Consider the following 19,526-nt stretch of genomic DNA (forward strand, 5'->3'; position numbering starts at 1 on the left):
ACTGGGCAGCTGTGTCCAGATGGTGACAGATTCAGTGAGCCTCTACTCACCCGACCCTCAATATGCCAGCACAAAGCTGACCACGGGGCCGAGGCTCTGACTAGTCCGGGGAACCAGTCCAGCAGACTCCAGCCCAACCCAGCAGGCCTGGGCCAACTCATCTAATCCATATGCCCTGGCATATCCTCACAGCACAACTTCCCAAACACAGTCACGCAAATCTAATGATGTTTGCAAACATTGCCTCAGCATCTGTCACTTGGCATTACCCAAGGCCCAAGTTGATAAGAACAGATAATGAAGTAATCAAGGCTTGCCAGGCAGAGGCCAGAAGCAGATGCATCTCTCTAAATCACGGTCTAGCGGAGAGATCCCCTACAACCGCTTCAATCCCTCCTCTGCAAGGGGACTGGGTTTATTTTTGGACAGTTTAGGGAAGTAATGTGTTACTTCATCCCTCCGCGCTTCTCTATTTCCAGATGTTCTATGTGGGTCAATTTCAATGAGTTCCGACTCGCACTGGTAAAATCAAATCAAAGTGTTTTGGCCGAGTACACAGTTCAGCAGGTGTTATAGCGGGTGCAGCCAAATGCTTATGTTCCTAGATCCTAATGATGCAGTAAAATGTAAGATCATTCTTTTTTCTTTTTTTTGACAAGAAATCAAGAATGGCGGGATGAATTTGATTAACAACCCAAATAGCGCTTTAGCAAGTCATCAAATGCAACCTATACGTATGTACACTGGGAGAATTTACACAACATCAGCTAGGAATGATATGTGTGGGTGATTTGAAAAGCCATAGTCAATCGATCAATAATCGAATAATTATTTTAGCAAAAAAAAATTATCTTTAATTTCAAAATCCGTAGAAGATATGAGAAAAGAAAGGTTCAGTACTTTTGTGAAGCATCACAGCGGAGTTGAAAAATATATGGCAAATAGAAATCCAAAATGGATGGTGTTTAAGAGATAGATGGGAGGGGTTGAATGGAGCTGAAGGGTGGGACTAATAACAACAAGATAACCAATGTAAAATGTATATAGGTTCAGAAATGTTGTCAAATAGCACAGTTACAAACATAAATCAAAAATAGAAGAAGGCCAGGACTAAAAACAAACAAAATATCACTAATGTGAAATAGATTGTGTCTGTAAAATGTGTATAGTATGTATAAACTGAAGGTAGAAGCCTAAGTGTTATTGTTTATTAGTTTACTCCAATTGGGGGAGGGGTGGTAGGGTTGCGGGGAATAATAAAGGTATATTCTAAAAAAAAGTGTGTATATGTATGTACAGTTGAAGTCGGAAGTTTACATACAATTAGGTTGGAGTCATTAAAACTCGTTGTTCAACCACTCCACAAATTTTCTGTTAACAAACTATAGTTGACCATCGTTATGTTTGGAGGAAAAAGGGGGATGCTTGCAAACTGAAGAACACCATCCCAACCGTGAAGCATGGGGGTGGTAGCATCATGTTGTGGGAGTGCTATGCTGCAGGAGGGACTACTGCACTTCACAAAATAGATGGCATCATGAGGAGGCAAAATTATGTGGATATATTGAAGCAACATCTCAAGTTAAAGCTTGGTTGCAAATGGGTCTTACAAATGGACAATGACCCCAAGCATACTTCCAAAGTTGTGGCAAAATGGCTTAAGGACAACAAAGTCAAGGTATTGGAGTGGCCATCACAAAGCCCTGACCTCAATGCTACAGAAAATGTGTGGGCAAAACTGAAAAAGCGTGTGCGAGCAAGGAGGCCTACAAACCTGATTCAGTTACACCAGCTCTGTCAGGAGGAATGGACCAAAATTCACCCAACTTATTGTGGGAAGCTTGTGGAAGGCTACCCGAAATGTTTGACCCAAGTTAAACAATTTAAAGTCAATGCTACCAAATACTAATTGAGTGTATGTAAACCTCTGACCCACTGGGAATGTGATGAAAGAAATAAAAGCTGAAATAAATCATTCTCTCTACTAGTATTCTGACATTTCATATTCTTCAAATAAAGTGTTGATCCTAACTGACCTAAGACAAGGAATTTTTACTAGGATTAAGTGTCAGGAATTGTGAAAAACTGAGTTAAAAAATATTAGGCTAAGGTGTATGTGAACTTCCGACTTCAACTGTATGTATATAGATATATATATTTACCCCAAAAATATTTGGGGGATTGGAAATTATGCAGACAATTACATTGATGGAAGCAACAATCTATCCGCGATATTAAACCTGATCCACCCCCTATAAACAATAAATACAAAAATAAGTAAAATAAGAATGATATGTATGTAGAGCAGTAGATATATTGGAGTAAGCCATGTCAAGAATGCAGTGTATAATTAACATATGTTGTGTAACTAAAATACAATGTACATTAGTATAAATATTATGATGTATATGTTGGGGATACAGAATTTAAATACACAGTGTGAAACGGGAAGTGACCACTGGTTCATTGTCTCTATAGCATGGAACAGCAGCAATGGCATGTGTGTGTGTATTTGAGTGTGTGTGATCGCTTGTGTGTGTGTTTTGTGTCAGTGAGAGTGAATCACCCAGTAGACAGCTAGTGATGGCTGTTCAACAGTCTGATGAAATGGTAATATAAGCTGTTCAATAGTCTGATGGCCTGGTAACATAAGCTGCAAAACAGTCTGATGGCCTGGTAATATAAGCTGTTCTTTAGTCTGGAGCAGTTGCTGTACCAGGTGGTGATGCAGCCTGACAAAATGCTCTCAATGGTGCATCTCTAGAATGGGGCCATGCCAAATTTCTTCCGCCGCCTGAGGTTTTTCAACACGATATCAGTGTGGCGAGACCATTTCAGGTCCTCAGTGATCTGCAAGCCGAGGAACGTGAAGTTTTTGACTACATCCACTTTGGCACGATCCCTGATAAGCTCCTTTGTTTTGTTGATGTTGAAAAATCTGTTATTTTCTTGCCATCACTCCGCCATGGCTCTAACCTCCTCCCTGTTGGTTGTCTCGTCGTTCTTAGTAATCAGGCCTAAAAATGTTGTGTCGTCAGCAAACTTGATGATTCAGTTGGATGGAAACACAGTCACGGGTGAACAGGGACTACAGGAGGGGCTGAGCACACACCTCTGGGGTGTTGAGGATCAGCGTGGCAGAGGTGTTGTTGCACCATCTGGCGTCGGCCCGTCAGGAAATCTAGGACCTCGTTGCACAGGGAGGAGTTCAGACCCAAGGCCCCGGGCTTAATGACGAGTTTGGTGGGCACTATGGTACTAAAAGCTAAACTGTAGTCGATAAACAGAATTCTTACATAGGTGTTCCTCTTGCCCAGGTGGGATAGGAAAGTGTGCAGTGTAACGGCGATCACATTGTCTGTGTATCTGTTGGGGTGGTATGCATATTGTAGTGGATCAAGGGTGTCTGTTATGTTGGAGGTGATATAGTCCTTGACTTTCAAAGCACTTCATGATGATGGGGCGATAGTATTTTAGTTCAGTTTCCTTGGCTTGCTTGGATACAGGAACAATGGTGGCCATCTTGACGCAACATTCCAGCTAACTGGTCTGTGCATCCTCTGAGGACACGGCTTGGTATGCCATCTGGGCTTGCAGCCTTGTGAGGGTTAACATGCTTGAAGATCCTACTCACGTCGGCTACAGAGATCGGGAGCCTGCAGTCCTCGTGAGCGGTGGGGGCCCATGTCAGTGGCTCTGTGTTGTTTTCCTTTCGAAGCAGGCAAATAAGGTGTTTAGCTTTTCTGGCATTGAGGCATCTGTGTCCGCGACGTGGCTGGTTTTCCCTTTATAATCCGTGATTGTCTGAAGTCCCTACCACATGTGTTTTATATCTGATCCATTGAATTGTGACTCCATTTGTCCCTGTACAGTTTTTATGCCTCTTTCATTGTTTCGTGGAGGTCGTAGGTGGTCTGTTTGTAATTGTCCAGGTTTCCAGACACTTTACCTGGGTTAAATGCGGTGGTTCGGCGGGCGAAGGAGGGCTTTTTATTCATCTTGGAATGGAGAATATTAATGGTCTCAAGTATTTCTCCCGCGAGTGAGGCAAGAGATGTGTTGGTGGAATTTCGGGAGAATTTTCCTTGCATTTCTTTTGTTAGGAATGTGGCCTCGGGATATGATGTTTCCAGAGTTATTGAAAAAAAATGCACATTTTTCCACAATACACAAACAGTAATTTATAATTAATAAACTTGATTCCTCAATCAATCAAATGCATTTATAAAGCCCTTTTTACATCAGCAGATGTCACAAATTGCCGTACAGAAACCCAGCCTAAAACCCCAACAGCAAGCAATGCAGATGTATGGGGGCTAGGAAGCACAGGGGCTAGGAAAAAGCATGGGGGCTAGGAAAAAGCACGGGGGCTAGGAAAAACTCCCTAGAATGGCAGGAACCTAGGAAGAAACCTAGAGAGGAACCAGGTTCTGAGGGGTGGCCAGAAATCTTCTGGCTGTGGAGATTATAAGAGTACACAGCCATTAACGCCAGATAGTTCTTTAAGATGTTCAAACATTCATAGTAATCACAGTGGTTGTAGAGGGTACAACAGGTCAGCACCTCAGGAGTAAATGTCAGTTGGCTTTTCATAGCCGAGCATTCAGAGGTCGAGATAGCAGGTGCAGTAGAGGGGGAGAGAAAGCGAGGGAGAGTCAAAAACAGCAGGTCCCAGATGAGGTAGCACGTCCGGTGAACAAGTCAGTGTTCCATAGCAGGCAGAACAGTTAAAACTGGAGCAGCAGCATGACCAAGTGGACTGGGGACAGCCAGGAGTCATCAGGCCAGGTAGTCCTGAGGCATGATCCTAGGGCTCAGGTCCTCCGGGATGAGAGGGAGAGCAGGAACAATAATTGGAGGGAGCAGTTAAATTCACACAGGACACGAGATAAGACAGGAAAATGACACCCGATATAACAGTGAACATTCTAGTGAACATTCTAGCAGAAGTATTTAGCACTAACTGAAGTTTATTTAGTGCTTGTCAGATCAAACAGCAGATCTCTTTGTTTCTTGGAACCTATAACTAGCATCTCTGTTTTGTCCGAGTTTAAAAGTAGAACATTTATCACCATCCACTTCCTTATGTCTGAAACACAGGCTTCCAGCGAAGGCAATTTTGGGGCTTCAGCATGTTTCATCGAAATGTACTACTGTGTGTCGTTCGCATAGCAGTGAAAGTTGATATTGTGTTTCCGAATGACATCACCAAGCAGTAGAATATATTGTGAAAACAATAGTGGTCCTAAAATGGAACCTTGAGGAACACCGAAACTTACAATTGATTTGTCAGCGGACAAACCATCCACAGAGACAAACTGATATCTTTCCAACAGATAAGATTTATACCAGGCAAGAACTTGTCCATGTAGACCAATTAGGGTTTCCAATCTCTCCAAAAGAATGTGATGATCGATGGCATCAAAAGCAGTAAGGTCTAGGAGCATGAGGACAGATGCAGAGCCTTGGTCTGACACCAGTTAAAAGTAATTTACCACCTTCACGAGTGCAGTCTCAGTACTAAGATGGGGGTCTAAAACCAGACTGAAGCATTTCGGATACAATATTTATCTTCAGAAAGTCAGTGAGTTGCGGCGCAACAGCTTTTTCTAAAATGTTTGAGAGGAGTAGGAGATTTGATATACACTGATAGTTAAAAAAATAATAATTCCAGGTCAAGGTATGGCTTTTTCAAGAGAGGGTTTATAACTGCCACTTTTAGTGAGTTTGGTACACATCCGGAGGATAGTGAGCCGTTTATTATGTTCAACATAGGAGGACCAAGCACAGGAAGTAGCTCCTTCGGTAGTTTAGTTGGAATAGGGTCCAGTGTGCGGCTGGAAGGTTTAGAGGCCATGACTATTTATGAATATGTCATGAGATCCTCACTCTGCTATTGCATGTGGAAACTAACATTGCAGTGCGTGGCTAATGGGACATGGCTGGAGGCTGGGGGGCTGAATTGGTTATGTATGAGGGGACAGACAGGACAAGGGTGTGAGGTGTGGAGATCATTATCATTAGTCACCTGCTCTGTGCGCCATTACCTTCAGAGCCCCTGTATTTTACATGGTGATGGATGCTGATGGGCAGATAAAGCACGGGTGGATCTCTGTGAATCACAAAGACAGGCTGGCGGGAACCTGGGTGTTACCAATCCCAGGTGATTGCAACAGGTCATTACAGAGGTCAATAATTCATCAAAATAAAATAACAGGCCATTCTTCCTGCTTATTTAAATAACAGGAGTATGATAATAGAAGTGGAAAGCTATTGTTTATTTATCACCGCAATGCAGCTTCTAGAAATCCACCCCTTTGCAAAAATATTACATTTCAACATCCAAATGCAGCTTGTTTGAATTCACCAATATAATTTATTGGATTACCTTCTGCACTTGATCTGAGCAGATAAATATGAAGTGACAGGAGTGTGTGGTTGGAATAGGAGGGTTGATACAGTGGCTCTCTGTACGGCTCTACTGTTAGGGCCTCTCAGGTCTGTCTCCTCTTGATGACATCATCTGAACAGTTACCTGATGGGAGGAAACATCCCACAGTCCTCGTCCTTGGCGAAGGAAGGGAAAATCTCCAGAATGTGCAGGTGTTGGGGGATCTGTGTATTGGTCACCTGGACCGACCACATCAGACACACTGCCAAGACAATCCATTATACACATATCAACACCAGCTTGGTGGTTCAGGTGACAATGCTCTCCGTTCTTACTTCTAAGAATTGTTTTAACAATGAGTAGTGATGATTTTACCTCTAGTAAAAGATATGGGACATGCTGTACATTATAGCAATTCAGAGAGATCAGAAGTCCTACAGATGATCTCAATTGAGACAGTTTGCTAGAGAATTAAAGTAGTTCTGCAGCAACAGGAAATGTGAATTTTTATGTGGATTATAATTAATACATTTTTTTGTAGGCGCTGATACATTTTTCATAATGGCAAATCAAGTCTGACATTTTAAAGTGGATATTACCAACTTTAGAAGCCTTTTTATACCTTGAATACACACGTTTGCATTTCCTGTAGTGCAGGATAATTCTCAGCAACAGAAGAGACCCCACATCTGTATAAAGTGGTAAAGAACAGCTCCTGACTAGTCACAGCCATTACACTGACTGTGTCCTATAGCTAAATGGCCATCAGACAGAATACATATGGAAGGTTCTTCATATCGTCTGGATCTCAGTCCTCCATACATACAACTCATCAGGCCTGTAAACACAGGAAGCTGAGTTGGTGCCGGGGCCTGATATCCCAGGATGTGACTCCTGGAGAGGGCATTTGTCAAGCGAGGCCTGCTGTCCCACACTAACGGCCCTCTACCTCTGGCTTCACCCTGTCTTCTCTTAGCTTCCTCAGGCCAGGCGCTGGGCTGAACACTGGGCTTTCCGGGGACTGAGGTGTTAACACAAAGCCCCCAAAAGACATATGCTGTGTGTCTGGAGGAACAGAGGGAAGGGGGAGGAGGTTCAGGTTCAGAGAGGTAGAGGGGCGAGTGTCAGGAAGAACAATGCATAGACATGGGGGAAAGGGGGAGAGCCAAGAAATTGGCTGTCGTTTTACAAAGCTAAGCAGCATTTCCTGGTGTATACTAAAAGTCCTGTTTCAGAGCTCTGACACACTAACTGTGTTTATGAACACATGGGTGGGGTAAGGACCTGAGGATACGTATTCTTCTCTGTGTGCCAATGACTTTGAGTGAGTGAGAGAAAGAGCGTCACTTCATAATTTATTGCCAGCCTTCGGGTTGCTTTGCGTTTTGCTATGAGCGTGCCTCGACAACATAGGTACTGCCATGGCAAGCCAAAAGGGCATTGCTCACAGTTACTCAATCTTGCTCCTCACCATACGGAGCACAGGAAGCCTACAAACTAGGAAGAGCCATATCTCAGTCAGCAGTGCCCACTGATGCACGTGACAGTGTGGAGATGAGTCCCTCAGCACTCCCTTTCTGTTGAGGAAACACCTCATCCTGCCATTGCCTTGTTAACAAACACCAGGGCTGCTGTGTGTGTTGATGCTTGGCTTGGATACAACCCTGTTGGTAAGGTATTCCCACACACGTTACCACATTAGAAGACAGACTAAGGTATGGTGATGACATCTCTACTGGCTCAAAAGCTTTGTTTCACCACAGAGGGTTCGGGACTTACCTCTTCACAAGCCTCTTCTTGTGATTGGAGTCAGCATGGTACAAGACAGCATTCCCATAAAAGAAGCTGGTGATCTCCAAACTGTATGTTTGCTGCAACATGAACAGTAATACAACATTGCATTTAGGATCATGGAAATTAGAGCATAATAAAGTTCCTAATCAGTTCATATAGAATAACAAGCAAAGATCCAATAGAGTCTTACAATTGTTCTCAAGACACTTGACACTTTAATGAAACTGGGGTCCACTTGATCTCCATCATTACCTAATGAGCGCAATGGTATTATTTTTTTTTGTTGCAAAACTGTAAGTCAGTGCTTTCACACACAACGCAATTGCTAAGCACAATTTTGCAAAACAGTCAACACAACTCTCTACAGGAGACGCAAAGCTCAGTCGACAAACAAAATTAAAACATTTGGCCACAGCTGATACAAATTGCTGAATGTGAATATGAACCTCTTCTGCACGTGTGCAAAACTTCTATGCACAATTGTTCAATCAGCAGTCAGTTCTGACTCATGCATGAAAGAGGTCACCTCTGAGTTGCCGTTTGCAAGAATGAACCAAGTGAGAGGCCGAGGGCAAGGACAAAGGAAAAGGTAGAGGGGCCCATAGAGGAAGATAGTTCAGCTCTCAGTTACTGTAAAATGGAAAAAGCTCAAATAAAGCCATTTGTTGATAGATATTCATGCTCCTGTGTGACTTTCTTTCTGCATTTCTTTCTGCTTTGCTGCCCCAGGGCCTGGAGACAATCATCAAGTTTATCAAGACATTTTGCAGGAGAATGTAAGGCTATCTGTCCGCCAATTGAAGCTCAACAGAAGTTGGATGATGCATCAGGACAATGACCCAAAACACAGAAGTAAATCAACAACAGAATGACTTCACCAGAAGAAAATATGCCTTCTGGAGTGGACCAGTCAGAGTCCTTACCTCAATCTGATTGAGATGCTGTGGCATGACGTCCAGAGAGCGGTTCACACCAGACAGCCCAAGAATATTGCTGAACTGAAATGGTTTTTGTCAAAAACGGTCAGAAATTCCTCCTGACCGTTGTGCAGGTCTGATTTGCAACTACAGAAAATGTGAAGTTGAGGTTATTGCCGCCAAAGGAAGGTCAACCAGTTATTAAATCTAAGGGTTCACATACTTTTCCCGCCCTGCACTGTGGATGTTTACACGGTGTGTTCAATAAAGACATGTTATTGTAAGATTGTGTTATTAGTTTAAGCAGACTGTGTTTGTCTATTGTTGTGACTTAGATGAAGATCAGATTAAATGTTATGACCAATTTATGTAGAAGTCCAGGTCATTTCAAAGGGTTCACATACTTTTTCTTGCCACTGTAAGTCTAGTATCAACAAATGGCACAGACATATAGAAGAGGGTTCACCATGTTTGGGTATATTTAAGCAACCGAAAAGTGCCTGGGTGGCCACGGGGTGGTTCAAACCCTGAATGCTGATTGGCTGACAGCCATGGTAATTCAGACCTTATACCATGGGTACGACAAAACATTTATCTTTACTGTTCTAATTACGTTAATAGCCTGTTAATAAAGCAATAAGGCACCTCAGGGGTTTGTGATATAGGGCCGCGTTGCGTCGTGACTAAGAACAGCCCTTGGCCATATACCACACCCCCCCGGGCCTAATTGCTTAATTATACTCTAGTTAGTATTTATTGGGCCATTGTGTGACCATTGATTGAATGAACTTTTTATTAGATCAAAGGTTGTATGCTTTGGAGGAAGTAGTTGATTTCGTGTCGTTATTTAATGTTTTGAGAATCTTACTGCTTTCTCCAAAACATGGGTCATTGTGGCCAACGTGTTTCAATTTAGGGCTACGTGTTCATTGTTTAAAAAAAAGTCCACTCCGTTTGAACAAATGTGCACAAGCAATCGAGAAAAACTGATTATAGAGTCTATAACCTCAACCAACCCCTGAAGCTCAGGAAGTGGCGCAGCACAAATAAACCAGCGGATCTCAGAGTCCGGGTGTCAAAGGTTAAGGGAAAACTGGAGCAAAAGAGAGCAATGTTGTTTTTGCCAAATTCTCTGCCTCAAAATAAACAGTTGGAGGAATCAACGAGTCAATGTTTTGTCCAGGGCAGTTTAGCGACATGTGTACTCCATATGGTTGTTGTGTTGACAGAGTAGTCATGTAGTTGACCTACGTAATTGCAGATAACGTGCTACACTAAGCAGCTATAAGGGAGAGGATAGATGGAGGGTGTGAATAGAACGATTAGAGTGTGAATAGAACGTTCTAAATAGAACGATTCAGGAAAGTGTCAGACGCTGACAGTCAAAGAGCAAAATGACAACAGGGCCCGTGCAGACAGGATCAGAATGCTTACTAAAGAGTCACCAGTAAAGGCGTTGAATAAATCTGGAGTGAAAGAAAGACTGAGAGTTCCCATCTCTCATCGACGGCCAGATGAGCCACCCCATCATACCCTCCCCTCAGCACCCTCCACACTTAACTCATTGTGTTTCAGTAACTCATTGTGTTTGAAGAGATGAGGGTGCCGAGGTCAGAGTAAGCTGTCCCAGAGAAACCTTTCAAACGTCAAACTTTTCAATGACACACAAACATGCCATCACTACACGAACAATGTAGTATGATTGCTCTGCCTCATGAGTGTGTACAGCATCTGTCAATGGTTGGTGTGAAAATGCATGCATAGAATGCATAGATGCTTGCATACAATATTTATACCAGTGTGTGTGTGTGTGTGTGTGTGTGTGTGTGTGTGTGTGTGTGTGTGTGTGTGTGTGTGTGTGTGTGTGTGTGTGAGAGAGAGTGTGTGTGCGCACATGGATGTCTAGTTTATCTAGTGATAAGGAGTGTCTTGTCAGTGTAGGGAGGGAGGCTGTACTATTGTACCTTGATGTGTTGCAGTAGGTCTCCCAAGGTCATTTCACGTCCACGGTCACATATTTTTAAATCACTGAGATACACTACATGACCAAAAGTATGTGGACACCTGCTTGTTGAACATCTCATTCCAAAATCATTGGGTATTAATATGGAGTTGGTACCCCTTTGCTGCTATAACAGCCTCCACTTTTCTGGGAATGCTTTCCACTAGATGTTGGAAGATTGCTGTGGGGTCTTGCCTCCATTCAGTCACATGAGCAATACTGAGGTCAGGCACTGATGTTGGGCGATTAGGCCTGGCTCGCAGTCGGCGTTCCAATTCATCCAAAAGGTGTTTGATGGGGTTAAGGTCAGGGCTCTGTGCAGGCTAGTCAAGTTCTCCCACACCGATCTCGACAAACCATTTCTGTATGGACCTCGCTTTGTGCATCTGGGCATTGTCATGCTGAAACAGGAAAGGGCCTTCCCCAAACTATTGTCACAAAGTTGGAAGCAGAGAATGGTCTAGAATGTCATTGTATGCTGTAGCATTAAGATTTACCTTCACTAGAACTAAGGGGCCTAGCCGGAACCATGAAAAACAGCCCCAGACCATTATTCCTCTTCCACCAAACTTTACAGTGTGCACTATGCATTGGGGCAGGTAGTGTTCTCCTGGCATCCGCCAAACCCAGATTAGTCCATCGGACGACCAGCTGGTGAAGCATGATTCATCACTCCAGAGAACACGTTTCCACTGCTCCAGAGTCCAACGGCGGACAGTTTTACACCACTCCAGCTGACACTACTCGGCCATGGAAACCCATTTCATGAAGCTCCTGACGAACAGTTCTTGTGCTGATATTACTTCCGGAGGCAGTTTGTAACTTGGTAGTGAGTGTTGCAACCAAGTAAAGACTTTTTTACGCGCTTCGCACTTTAGTACTCGGCGGTCCCGTTCTGTGAGCTTGTGTGGCCTACCACTTTGCTGCTGAGCCGTTGTTGCTCCTAGACGTTTCCACTTCACAATAACAGCACTTACAGTTGACCGGAGCAGTTCAAGCAGGGCAGAAAGTTGACGATCTGACTTGTTAGAAAGGTTGCATCCTATGACGTGCCACATGGAAAGTCCATTCTACTGCCAATGTTTCTCTATGGAGATTGCATGGCTGTGTGCTCGAGTTTATTCACCTGTCAGCAACTGGTGTGGCTGAAATTGCCGAATCCACTAATTTGAAGAGGTGAACACATACTTTGTATATATAGAGTACGTACTGTATATATGAGCTATATTTGTTTTTCCTTTCCACGGTCACGTCTACCCTGAACCAGGAAGTCATTGCACAGGAAGTAGGCCTACTCCTTTCCTGCAACCTGCTAATAGACACAACACACACACACAGTCAGAACACCTTGTACATCGAATATCAGTCAGGAGAGACATCTTCCCAAAACAAGAACTGCAGCAATGGACAATTTTATTTATTTATTCAACTAGGCAAGTCAGTTAAGAACAAATCCTTATTTACAATGACGGCCTACCCCGGCCAAACTTGGACGAAGCTGTGCCAATTGTACGCCACTCTATGGGACTCCAAATCACAACCAGATGTGATACAGCCTGGATTCTGCACTGTCGGTTAGGGGCTCGTAAGTAAGCATTTCACTATAAGGTCTACCTGTTGTATTCTGCGCATGTGACTAATACAATTCGATTCTAACCAGGGACTGTAGTGACGCCTCTTGCACTGAGATGCAGTGCCTTAGACCGCTGCGCCACTCGGGAGCCCAACCTCAGCAGTGAGATCAGCTGCCCAATAAAACGAAGCAATGTGAAGTACAATATTTGTTTTATATCACCAACACTGGATAGGTGCAGTGAAATGTGTTGTTTTACAGGGTCAGCCATAGTAGTACAGTGCCCCTGGAGCAAATGATGATTAAGTGTCTTGCTCAAGGACACATTGCCAGATTTGTTTTACCTTGATGGCTTGGGTATTTGAACCAGAAACAGAGAGAGGAATATTATATCTCACATGGGGAGAATAAAGCTAAATTATAAATGAAAGGGATGGAAAACCTGCAGTTTGGACACGGGGCTTCCCTCCCATTATGTACATACCTTCCCTTTCTCTTAAAGGGTCATTTCACAATATCATATTCATCCTCTCCAGCACCACCCCAACATTCAAATATGTGAAGATGACACGTTTCTATGCTTTGTGGTAAAAAGATAAGAGAAAGAGAAGCGTTTCCTTTGACATCAACAACCAATTAGTAGACCAGTGGTAAGCAATTAGAAAGCAATGCCTGCTCATAATTGGTCAAAATCACACGATGCACACTGATGTCATTGGAAACATATCTTCCTCTATATGTTTTAACTACAAAACATATGAACACACCATTTTCACATATGTTGATGTTGGGGTGATGGTTGAGATGCTGAAAATGAAGTAAATTAAGTAAATAAAGTTGAAGAATGTGATGAAGTCCACACCTCTGTGACTCTGAATCTGCTGCTTCTACTGTGAAATAACACAGGAATTTTCCAGAAGCTTGGCCAGACTGCACATCAAATGTAGTAACAGTGAGGGGCTTTAGTAAAGAGTTTTATGGGCCAATTTCCCTTCAGTATTTCCTGAAGCAGTGTGTAAGTCTGCCAGTTCATAAAGAGACTGTCTCTAAGTCTGGCTGTTGGACTGGAACAGTTTACTCAGACCAAGGGGTACAGGCAGGGTGGAAAACATAGATAGACAGAGATGTGCTTTATCCTGTCCACTCTGGGCTCTAAGCCAGCTTCCACTCCCTAAACTCTTATTTTAAACTAGGTCTGCATATTCGAGAGGAAACACAACAGTGCTGCAACACCACAGAAGAGTTGCACATAAATGACAGTAGACGTGTCATTATGAATGTTAGGATACGTGAGTAATTATCGAGTTGTGTTCGTTCTGTTGGATTCTGGCTTGAAATGTACTTATTCATGTTACCGTACCAGACCTTAGTGAGGACTTTACATGTATAAGAAATGTATATGCTGGGGGTCAAGGAAGGGTAAAGAGGAACTTGGTGTGCAGAAAGTTACTGAGTGAGAAAAGGGGAAGGGCAGAAAGTTACTGAGTGAGAAAAGGGGAAGGGCAGAAAGTTACTGAGTGAGAAAAGGGGAAGGGCAGAAAGTTACTGAGTGAGAAAAGGGGAAGGGCAGAAAGTTACTGAGTGAGAAAAGGGGAAGGGCAGAAAGTTACTGAGTGAGAAAAGGGGAAGGGCAGAAAGTTACTGAGTGAGGGGAAAAGGGGAAGGGCAGAAAGTTACTGAGTGAGAAAAGGGGAAGGGCAGAAAGTTACTGAGTGAGAAAAGGGGAAGGGCAGAAAGTTACTGAGTGAGAAAAGGGGAAGGGCAGAAAGTTACTGAGTGAGAAAAGGGGAAGGGCAGAAAGTTACTGAGTGAGAAAAGGGGAAGGGCAGAAAGTTACTGAGTGAGAAAAGGGGAAGGGCAGAAAGTTACTGAGTGAGAAAAGGGGAAGGGCAGAAAGTTACTGAGTGAGAAAAGGGGAAGGGCAGAAAGTTCATTTTCTGTTCAAATATATTATTGTCGAATATGAATGTTGCTAAGGAGGGCGTTAAAGGCAACAGTCTAGTTTCAGTTCTTGATAAGGCAGACCAGTTGCTGCGGAGCCAGCTGCGGAGCCAGGACCATGAGGGATGTAGAACTCGAGACAAGGTCAACAGTTGAAGAGAGAAGACACTGCTGGGAGGGGGGGTCACAGGCCCTCCCCGAAGACCATCTGATTACAGTCCTATCTCTCTCACACACACACACACACACACACACACACACACACACACACACACACACACACACACACACACACACACACACACACACACACACACACACACACACACACACACACACACACACACACACACACACTAGTTGCTGCAGAGCCAGGACCATGAGGGATGTAGAACTCGAGACAAGGTCAACAGTTGAAGAGAGAACACTGCTGGGAGGGGGGTCACAGGCCCTCCCCGAAGACCATCTTATTACAGTCCTATCTCCCTCTCTCTCTCTCTCTCACACACACACACACACACACACACACACACACACACACACACACACACACACACACACACACACACACACACACACACACACACACACACACACACACACACACACACACACACACACACACCCATGAGGGTCCAGGACTGAGGCAGGGCCATGACAATACGAGTAAGAGGAACCTACTGTGTTTCTGCCTAACACTAAAGAAGGATTGGTTATCTTAGATATGCAAGGAGGTGACTCCGCCTAGTCGTGAGATATAAAGATGTGCTTGAGTGGCTTGTACGTTGTCTTTGCAGCTGTATGACCGAATGAGGTGAATAAACTTGGTTTGAGCTTTTTCTAGACGTCCTCGAGTTTTTACTCTGTTTGTTCAGTACCAAACAGCATGTCATCAATACACCCAGAATGCAACACTAATGCCAACCAAAGCCTGTCTAATGGGAGTAAGGGGCTTCATGACCCTAAAATGGCCAGAGCGTAGAGCTTCTGTCACTATTCTACTGAGCTATATGAAGCTCTTTGTGTGACTCCACCATCATCGTCAAGGTGTGTTGGCTGGGAGACCTCTGGTTTTATGCCATGATTATACCAGGCACTACATCTAGCAATCAAACCATTCATTTTCAATGGGGGGAGCAGACATAAGGATACACCCAGCGACTTAATGGTCAGTGACGACGATCTCAGTGACAGGAGTTCAAATGATCAGTGACGCGACTGCACAAAACCAATCGGCGAAGGGAGCTAGCTTTGACACTATGCTAGATGAGGTGATGTTATACATGCTGTTTGGAATATACACTAAGTGCAGTGGCGGCTGGTGGGAGGAGCTGTAGGAGGAAGGGCTAAATGCTGCACGGCCAATAAAGACGTAGGATCGACCGTGCAGCGCCTTTTACCCTACAAGGTCCGGAGCCTGCTGATTCTCTGTTCTACATGATAATTAACTGCACACACCTGGTGTCCCAGGTCTAAATCAGTCCCTGATTAGAGGGGAACAATGAAATATGCGGTGGAACTGGCTTCGAGGTCCAGAGTTTAGTTGGAGGGCCATAGAGGGTCAAGCTGCGACGGCCTCTAACCCCAACCACTGTTCCTCTAACAGGATCAATCCCAGTACTCTAAACACAGTCCGAGAATGCCTCGTCATAGTAATCCAGTTAAAGCTCAGCAAACATTTTTGCTTCTGTTGCAACCAGATGGACATGACTCCAGTGGCGTCACGTGACCCAGCGGTTTACCATCAACATCCTAATCCTCTCTCAGGCTCCATGTGCACAACCCGAAGGAAAGTGTCAAGTCACCTGACCACGGCAGTGCCACTCACACGAGAATGTGTCAAAATATATCGCTTCCTGGGCCTAACCAAACGCAAGATCTGTCTGGCTGGGGGGTTTTTGTGAAAGATTAAAAGTTGGCCTGAGACACGAATAACAGAACCTGGGTCCAATTATCTGCGGTTCAGCAGCCAAGAGGAACAGTCATGGAGTATCTTACTGTCGTACTACCACTGCCTGCCTGCATGCCTGGTGGGGTTAGGGATATGAAGACACACTCGCAGTTTGCTGCCTTATTGGGTGTGTAGAGATGTTCTCTTATGAATTAGAGGGAGAGCCAAGAAAGAGGGGTTGTTTTAAACTTAACAGAGAGACTGTAAAATCTATAAAAACACAGATGTTGTGAGACTGTCGTCTTTGTGAAGAACTGCCTTGTTGAGGTTTTCCAGAGAGAATGGACCAGAGCAATGTTTCTAATTGAGGCCTTTCTGCGTAGATTGTTCAGAATATAAACCAGGCTATTTTTACTCTGCCTCCCTCCCTTCCTCTCTCACGGGCCTCTCCAGGAACTCTACAAGGAGCCTTCAGCCAATTGGCCACCCCATCAGTCTCTATAAGTAAGAACATAAGTAAGAACGGTGGAAAAAACCAAGACGGCTGCTGCTGGAAACAATTACAAAGTTCTGAGACTTAACCCCCCTCCAATGTTTCTTTCTGTTTGAATTCCCATAGTAAAAAAAAACACAATCGTCCCCATTGAACTGTAAACTAAAACAAAGGGACCCAAAATGGTGGACAACAGCATATGTCTCTGCTTTGATGGTTTCAATTAACTCGCACATTTGAGGGAACGTTCAATAAGGGAACTAACACAAAGCATGAGAGCCTCCACTTACTGGTGATGCATAATGATAGGCTTTGCCGGTGATTTAATTATAACTGCCTTGAATCCTGATTGATTGAAACACCCTCTTGTCAAATCAAATTTGAACACCAGGGTCTTCAATGCTGGCTGACCCCAAATCTGTCAGAGTGTTGTGCTGAGATGGGGCAGTGTTCGGCTGCCACCCAGAGAGCAGCAATCCATATGAGATCTCAGAGTGTGAATCTACAGAATATGGACCGATGGTGGACAGGAGTGTGCAGTTCATGTCAAACACGACCCCTCTGGAGTTTGTCCTCAAGTCTACTTTGGTCTAATTTGAGACAGTCAGTGCAAAGCTGTTTAGAACCGGATCTTCTGATGAGCTGGGATATATGAGGAGAGAGAGAGACATGCAGACTGACAGACAGGCAGGCAGGCACCCACAACATATGGCCCATGTTGAGAACAGTCTGTCATGGACACAGGTTTTCATGCAGCCCTCTCCGTCCATGGAGCACAGCCAACATTCTTATCTGCTCTCCTCATATCATAGCCTGCTTTATAACTCTCTACTCAAACACGTCTTTACAGTTGTTGCCAGAACAACTGAATATCAGAGCATGTACAGTACCAGTCAAAAGTTTAGACACACCTACTCATTCCAGGGTTTTTCTTTGTTTTTACAATTTTCTACATGGGAGAATAATAGTGGAGATATCACATCTATGAAATAACACACATGGAATCACGTAGGAACCCAAAAAGTTTTCAACAAATCTAAATATATTTTATAGCCACCCTTTGCCTTGATGACAGATTTGCACACTCTTGGCATTCTCTCAACCCGCTTCATGAGATAGTCACCTGGAATGTATTTAAATTAACAGGTGTGCCTTGTTAAAAGTTCATTTGTGGAAGTTCTTCCCTTCTTAATGCGTTTGAGCCAATCAGTTGTGTTGTGACAAGGTAGGGGTGGTATACAGAAGATAGCCCTATTTGGTAAAATACCAAGTCCATATTATGGCAAGAACAGCTCAAATAAGCAATGAGAAATGACAGTCCATCATTACTTCAAGACATGAAGGTCAGTCAATACAGAACATTTCAAGAACTTTGAAAGTTTCTTCAAGTGCAGTCGCAAAAACCATCAAGCGCTATGATGAAACTGACTCTCAGAGGACCGCCACAGGAAAGAAAGACCCAGAGTTACCTCTGCTCTAGAGGATAAGTTCATTAGAGTTACCAGCCTCAGAAATTGCAGCCCAAATAAACGCTTCACAGAGTTCACGTAACAGACAACATCAACTGTTCAGAGGAGACTGCGTGAATCAGGCCTTCGTGGTCGAATTGCTGCAAAGAACCCACTACTAAAGGACGCCGATAATAATAAGATACTTGATTGAGCCAATAAACACGAGCAATGGACATTAGACTGGTGGAAATCTGTCCTGTGGTCTGAGGAGTCCAAATTAGATATTTTTGGTTCCAACCGCCATGTCTTTGTGAGATGCAGAGTAGGAGCATGGATGATCTCCGCATGTGTGGTTCCCACCGTGAAGCATGGAAGAGGAGGTGTGACGGTGTGGGGGTGCTTTTCTGGTGACACTGTCTGTGATTTACTTAGAATTCAAGGCCTACGTAACCAGCATGGCTACCACAGCATTCTGCAGCGATACACCATCCGATTTGGTTTGCACTTAGTGGGACAATAATTTATTTTTCAACAGGACAATGACCCAACACACCTCCAGGCTGTGTAAGGGCTATTTGACTGAGAAGAAGAGTGATGGAGTGCTGCATCAGATGACCTGGCCTCCACAATCACCCAACCTCAGCCCAATTGAGATGGTTTGGGATAAGTTGGACCGCTAAGTGAAGGAAAAGCTCCCAACAAGTGCTCAGCCTATGTGGAATGTAGAAAATAGTACAAATAAAGAAAAACACTTGAATGAATAGGTGTGTCCAAACTTTTGACTGGTACTGTATATCATAGGATTATGCACATGCACACACATCAAAAATCCAGATGAGGAAGCTACATTACAACATTATCTATGCTTACAAAATGTTGGCCCTCATGCTGCATTCCTCCCTTCATATATATTGTAAGATAGATAACCATGATTAGAAGTGGATCCCTCTCCTAGACATAAATGTTCCTCTCAGATTGAGGCAGCTCCCTCTCTCTATCAGGATGTCTACATGAACCGCATGTCGCTGTGCTGTTAGGGATCTCCTCTTCTCTCAGGCAGGAAGCTGGGTGGG

The sequence above is a fragment of the Oncorhynchus nerka genome, linkage group LG2 (genome assembly GCF_034236695.1).
Source record: "Oncorhynchus nerka isolate Pitt River linkage group LG2, Oner_Uvic_2.0, whole genome shotgun sequence".
NCBI classification, from domain to species: Eukaryota; Metazoa; Chordata; class Actinopteri; order Salmoniformes; family Salmonidae; genus Oncorhynchus; species Oncorhynchus nerka.